The sequence below is a fragment of the Octopus bimaculoides genome, chromosome 5 (assembly GCF_001194135.2).
Source record: "Octopus bimaculoides isolate UCB-OBI-ISO-001 chromosome 5, ASM119413v2, whole genome shotgun sequence".
In the NCBI taxonomy this organism is placed as follows: domain Eukaryota; kingdom Metazoa; phylum Mollusca; class Cephalopoda; order Octopoda; family Octopodidae; genus Octopus; species Octopus bimaculoides.
The window spans coordinates 63,132,448-63,140,453 of record NC_068985.1 but is presented as its reverse complement, the minus strand read 5'-3'; positions in this window follow the sequence as shown (position 1 = coordinate 63,140,453).

Here is an 8,006-nt window from a genome sequence, read left to right as displayed (position 1 = left end):
ATATATATATATATATATATATAAATTGTAAATCCCAAAAATAACAACAAAACTACAAAGGATTCCGCGGTACACGTGTTTCAAGCTTTACATGTGTATAATATAATATGTGTATAATTTACAATGTAAAGCTATCCTCAGCCGCAAAATTATTTCTCTCCCAGGAAATTATACCACCTCGGCGTTGAAGTAGGAAGAAAGGTGTGATGTAAGAGGTGAAGATCCTTTCGGTATTCTGTATAGTACTATACCTCGTATAATTCTCCACCCAGACATAATCTCTCCGGTCCTCCGAAAACCTTCCATACCTTGCCACGATTCAGTGTGTAGTGCTAAGTTCCTCTAAATTTCAATTTACCTATATATATATAATCAGAAGTGACTCCAGGTCATCAGCGTCACTCAGGCTCATCACAGATTTCGCATAAGACATGTAATAAATGAAGGTAAGAGACGTAGGTTCATTTTAGCCCCACCAAAATGTTTATTAAATACAGGAAAATTAAGGAGATGAATGTTAATAGTTCAAGCTGGTCGCTCTGTACCGCCGTCAACCTATTTAAATATCAGCTGAAGAGGTCGCACAAGCGGTAGGAGGGGTGGATTCAGTTGTCCAATCACATTTCCAGCAGCAGCAACTGACTCGCAACTCTTCATCTTTTATTTTCCTGGAAGAACATTCTTACCTCTAATGTAAGCCACTTCACAACCATGTAAGCATGTTTACCTCCCCCCTCCTGTTCTTCCTATCATTTTTTCCCCTCTAATTTCTTTGAAATTTCTAATTGTTTTTGATTTAATTCTTCATCAATATTAACATTGTATTCGACGCATAAATAATATTAACACATCTGCAGTTAAATGGTTCATGTATCAAAGTCTAGGAGCAAGATATATATGTATATACCGTCGGTAGAACATAAATCCGATTTTAAAAAAAGCGCCGAACTAAATTCTTAACATTTAGTTTTGTTATGTTCTAGGTTCAAATTCTATAAAGTTCGACTTTGTCTTTCAATCCTTTGGGGTCGCTGAAATAAGGGCCTGGGTGTTCGCTGAAATCACTGCCAGGCTTGTACTGAAGTCGCTTTACGCAAACTGGTATCCTTGTGGCTTGTTCTAATATCATTGATGATGGTGGGCCATTTAATTTCACAATTTTATCATACAAGAAATAGATGTTAATATCGAACTGTGACCATTATTAGTTTGAGATTACGTCGATGGTTGTTAACTGCGAATGATGTTAATTACCTAGTATTTCACCTTAACGACTTGTCAGCAACACTGTTATGTAAGGATTAAAAAAGATATGAAGTTGATATATATTTATGAAATTTCATGATAGCCCCAGGTTATTCTTGATAAAGCATGTTTTTGATTAAAGACCTCCAACTATGACAATTTCGTTTTTATTGTATATTTAGGACTACATTGTCCGACGTGTTCTACTTTTTAAAATCCGGTGTAATGAGATTTTGCTGCTATTTCCAGCAACGAGGAATCTTTTACATAAAGGATTCCCCGTTGTCTAACGAAAGAGAAATCATCTTTAATGAAGGTGAATTGGTGCTGGCATTTATTTATTTCATTTAAATCCCTAAAAGGTCTAGAGGTTTCTTCCCGTGTAAAATCTTACATTTAATTTCTTCCGTGCTGCTAAATTACTTATTTAAATAATTACTGCTAATGTCCTGGGGCTAGTACCCTCACTGACTTCGCGTTTATATAACAAAACAAACATCATAATTAATGGTAATTAGACTTTAAATAGCCAGGCACTTAGAGGAGAGATATATAATTTTCTTCGTTTGTCACCTCTTTTTCCTGATTTGCAGCCTTAAATTCTTGTAACGGCTGATATTCCATTTATAAATGTTTTGGTTCTTCAACATTTCTGATGTCGGAAATAACTACCATACACCCACCCGTAATTTACAAGTATTTCCACTGTGTAGACAAAAATGTAGAATATATTACTATTGCCGTTAAGCTATCGCTGTTTTCGATAGGTACAGAGTAGTAGTAAATCAACCTATAAAGCCATACTTCTGGAAATTCCACACTTAAATGTTGCTATTCTGTCTCATTCCTTTGATATCGAACTTGTATTACGAATAGTAATGAAGTAGATAAGTAGAAATTACATTTAAAAAAATTGTGAAAAACCAAAGGTTTTCAGCTGTATTTTAATGAGAAAACAACAGAATCTACCTTTATGTAAATATTGGGTTTTGTCCTTTCGATTTACTGTTTTTGTTATGAATGTAAAAATTAACCAGACACAATACTGTGTACGACGAATAATTTCTTGATTGATATTGCAGTCTTTGAACAAATATATGAAATCTCGTATTGAAGACTCGTCTGAAATCAACATCTGCCATAAAATAATTTTCTTTTTAAATACTAAAAGAACACTTTGGGCAATCACATCATGTCACCGCTTTTGGCTTAAAGTACATTTGTTTGTTGTCAACATGTACTTATTCTTGTTTGATTTCATTAACTTAGCCTCTTAAAATTAAAATCTGAAACTAAGTTGTAATTACTCACCACGTGGTTGTGAGTTCAAACCTAAATACAGCCATGTTTTGGCTCTGAACACATTTCCTTAGTGTACAGTTGGATGGGTAGCAACTGCCTCGCATGCATGGGGTAAAATGGGTTACATTGGAGGGTTGTTCTTTAATCCTTGGTCAGTCCAACAAGGATGCAGTATTGATCAAGACAATCTAAACGTGATTTTCCCTTTTAATCATTGTTTAATATTACATGCATGGTTCAATGCCTTTCATATTCTTTCTTAAGATAGTGTTATTCAAAGGAAATTTTGCTGTTTTTTTTTTATTTTATTTTTTAGCTGGTTGACCTACTCCATAGAGGCTTTCCTTGTTGAGATATAAAGATAATGTGTCCTGTCTATGTAGTTGATAAGCTGGCTTAAGTTTAACAGTCACTTGGCATGTGTTCAGCTAATGCTCAACCAGATGATTCAAGGAACTCCTCATGCTTTGTGTTTCATCCTGATGGTTTAGTGTATTTTACTAGATGCCCTTCCTAACACCAACCACTTTATAGTGTACTGAGTACCTTTATTTCATGGCACCAACACTAGATATGTAGCTATGTACTTGACAAGACTAAAGGGAACTAACAACATCTTGTCCTTGCTCACTCACTAGTCTCTTTAAAGAGTGAGAAACATTAGTTATAGAAGCATAAATGATAGTGATGAGAGAGATATGATAGATGTGTAATGAGAGTACTCAGTATTCTGAGATAAATATGTATGTTCAAGTGAATATAAATGAGATGTCAGGAAGGTGGCAGAGATGTGTGTGACTCAGGCTATGCGGGGGAAAATAGGCAAGAGTATGATGGCAGAATGACGGAGAAGTAATGGGTATTACAAGAGGAAAGGGCGAGAAGGGGGTTTTGTGTAGCTATCTATATATAGGCTTGAAGATAGGGCCGAATGATGAAAATGGTGGCAGGAGAATGGAGAATAGGCAGGTCTTGTGTTAGTGAATGTTATAAAGAAGTGTCGGGGACAAGGTTGGAGTAAGTGAAGTGGCTTCCTTAAATATATTGATAATAATGTCTGGTGAACAGAAAAGATCCATTGCTACTGGTTATATTAGCAATGTTGAGTACAATAGAATTGCCTTGAGTTGAGAAGCATCTAAAGAGTACTGATGTATGTAGTACAGATATGCATAGTAGCCATGAAAATGATGAGGTTTGAGACAAATAATGGCAATGTGTGAGATTGAGTAAGACAGTGACATTAGATATAGATATCATTAGGTATAATTATCAGTAGTTTTGGAGATGGCAACTCCAACTATCAGTGTATGAGTGTGAAAACCAGTAAAGTCAACTTTATTATCTAATCACTCTTTCACTTATTTTCTCATATATTTAATTGTAATTGTATCTATGAGCAATTGATAATCATTGTTTGGGGATAGACTTCTAAAATAGAGTACTTGAATGAATACTGTCAATTTTACTTTATCTCTACGTTCTTGTGTCAGATTTAGTAAAATTATTTTAAATGAATACATGCCTACCCTTAGAAATGAAATAACACTAGAACTATGGTCTAACACAAAACACAATCAGCTGGTTTTCCAGAATTCAACATAAAGATAAATATAAATTCTTACTGATAGATATTGAAAACTACTATACCTTTATAAATCCTACTGTTAAATAGTGCTCTTTTATTTGCTAGAAACTATACTAATATTAATATGAAAGAAATAAATGTTATACTTACTGCTTGTAGATCTATTATTGAATCTGATAAATAATGGGCCAGAAAAGACACACCCCAATTGTTTTGATATTGCAATGGGCACGCCAGACTCAGCCCAAGTAACTGACCTTGTGGGAATTTACCTTCTATCAAACTTACATGAAGAATTCCCAGAAATTGGGGGTGGATTGTATAGAGATGATGCTCTTTTCATAGTAAAAAATATTTCTAATAGACATCTTGAATTAATTAAAAAGTGCTTATATAAATTCTTTAAAAGATTTGACCTTTCCATTACTATTGAGAGAGAAAACAACTCTATAAATTTTCTCGATGCCAATTGTAATTTAGCAACTGGTCTACATTAACATTTAAAAAAACCTTACTCTAACTTAAAATACATACATTTTCCAAAGCAATCACCCAAGATCGATAAGAAAAAGCACTTATTTATAATATTATTAAAAGAATATCATATCTATCTTCTAATGAGGATATATTTAATAAAAATATGAGCCAATATAATATTACTTTACTTAAAGCTGGATATAAAGAGAAAATAAATATTGTATACCAAATAGTAACAATAACAACACAACCAAATATAAATTAAATATAAAAACTGAGAATTTACACAATCCGACTAAGAAAAAACTATAAATAATAAGGATAAATCTACAAACCATAATTATAATAAAAAACAAATATAAACATGTAATAAATAATAGAAATAATATTATATAACTGTAACCAATACTAAAAATGCTAAGCATAATAATAAAGATACTACACCAGATAATAAAAATGAGTTAAATAATAGTAAAATAATTTATAATTTTAATGAATACTATAGTCAACCAAAAATCCTATAATAAATAACACAGATAAATCTAATAAAGTCTAACTAATAATCCCTTTTGCTACACAAATTAAAAACAATTTAGTAAAATCTATTTTTATGATTGTTAATAAAGATTTTAATACTAATAACAGATATTATGAAATAATTAATAATAAAACTATTAATATTGGATATAATTTAAGCCATAACTTAGCTACTGTTATATCTTCTATAAACAATAAGAAACTAGACAAAGTCTACTTAAATAGAAACACCTATAATAATTACCTTTACTCCCCTGTACTCAATACGCATCCTATTAATTTGAATAACCCTGATAATAATACATCTCCTAACAACATAATCTTACATAATAACACTATATTAACAAATAACATTCCCCTATCAAATACACATATACATTTAGAAATAAACATAGATCCAACTCAACTGGATTAAGCAAATTCATCTGGGAGCTAAAGGATAGCAATATAAATTTTAATATTAAATGGGATATAATAGCTTCAGCACCCTCTTATAAAGCTAATAATAAAAAATGCTTTCTTTGTTTAAATGAGAAATTTTTCATTTTTTCAGTGAAATACCCTCTACTTAACCTAAGAGACAAAAGAAATATTTCTTGTTTATACATGGGAAAATATGTATTTTCCAAGTATACATAAATAGATAAGAGTTTAATTACCTCTCTCACCACTATAGTTACATTTACCCATAACCTTTTATTTACTACATCGTTGATAGATTAAGCTACTTATTAATAGTGCCCATATAGTATTCTATTATCAATACCATACTTTGATATTTTAACTATAGATTTAGATTTATTTTCTAAAAATAATCCTTCTTTTCAATTTACTTTGAAAAATACTTTTATACCTAAATTGAAACATTATATCTCTCATTATATCTCTTCCCATTTTCTTTTAATATATTTTAACCTAATTTCCTACATTTAATGTTGCTAATTTGTATTCCCCCATTAAATATAATTAATACTAATTTGCACACTTTTTTCTCTCTCTCCTAGATTTACTATTAATATTTACTTTCTCCCCCTCCTATGTATTACGTTACCTTACTATTCTTTACCCAACTATTTTATTTATTAAACTAATATATATATAGATATATTTATTTTTCAAACCTTTATATAAAAACATTTTCTTATGTATAATTATTTTTTTCTTTATATTTTCTATAATTCATAAGATAAATTAACTATCGATATTTACCTCCCTTTAACCACTATTTTTTTGCATACTTAAGCATTTTATCCCCTAAACTAAAAAGCTATAACATTTTTTCTTTGGTATAAGAGATTTTTCCTTGCTCTCATGTTTTATACACATAACATTAACTCCATTCTTTTATCTTGTTTCTTTATTTATTATATTTTACATTACCGTTAACGATCCCCCAAATGAATGAAATGCTACTTATTTTTAAAACATGACCAATAGACTCTCTTTAACTTATTTGATTAATACAAAATAGATTTAGGGGTGTCATTTTTTCTTACCAAAATAAGTACATACAATAAATACATTTTTATTTATTTATTTACTCTTGTATTTTTATTGAACTCTATTTGAACATAAATAAATTTTTAGAGCTAAATAGTAAAATATAACTTAAACAATTACATATACAATTTTTCTGCATGTCATTTCTGTAGATATTTACATGCATTTACTATGTGTGAATGTATAAATATATATAAGTGCATATGCAAGATGCGATAATTTACGTGTCCATTTATTTTTGTATATTTGTATGTATGTATAAATATTTGAATGCATGTATATTTATGTATGCATTCAAATATATATGAATATATCTATAACTCGATGCATATCGTATTTTTACACCCTTCTTACTTACTTTTTATAAACATATTTACCCCAATATTAATACAATACTTAAATACAGTTAATTACCATAAATTATTTATCTTTATACTTTTTAATGATTACCCAGAGTATATCATATATATTGTATATTTATTTTCTTTCTCCATATATACCCTTTTCCCTGCTTTATAAGGTCTATACCAAATTTATCCATAAAACAATACTCAGCTGGAATGTTCCAAACACTTAATACATAAAAATGTAATGATATATCTTTTTTTCTACCTCCGAGATTCTACTTTATATTGATTTAATTATTACAATTAAAATTTTTAAAATCTGAATCGAAACAGATGTTGGGATTATGTCTATTTTTGCAATTAATAAATATAATTATTAATTGATTAATCTCTATTTTCTTATATTTCTTATACATATATTTTATCTGTATGTATGGGTGTGTGTGTCAGATATTCATTCCTGTAGTATGACAGAACCTACAAACATAAAACAACTTTTCCAGAACTCATTTAATGTCCACTGTTGCCAACTTCCATGAGGCAGGGTGAATTTGTAGAGGTGAATTTTCTCTGGCTATATACCCCTCCTCTCCATAACCTCCACATCTCCAAGTAAGATAATATTTCCCCATGAGCATATATATACATATATATATTCTGTTCCTTGTTTCAGTCATTTGACTGTGGCCATGCTGTAGCACCGCTTTAGTCGCCAAAGTCGACTCCAGGACTTATCCTTTGTAAGCCAAGGACTTTGATAATATATATATTTATATATCTTATATATATTTACATATATATATATAATATAAATATATTACATACATTATATATTTGTATTTTTATATATTATATATATGTATTTATATATATTATATATATGTATATATATTATATGACCACAGCCATCTAACTGAAACAAATAAAAGAGCAAGAGTAGTATATATATGTTATATGTAATATAAATGTCTTAGAACAACCAGTCACTCATCTGGGAAGGCCTTGAAATC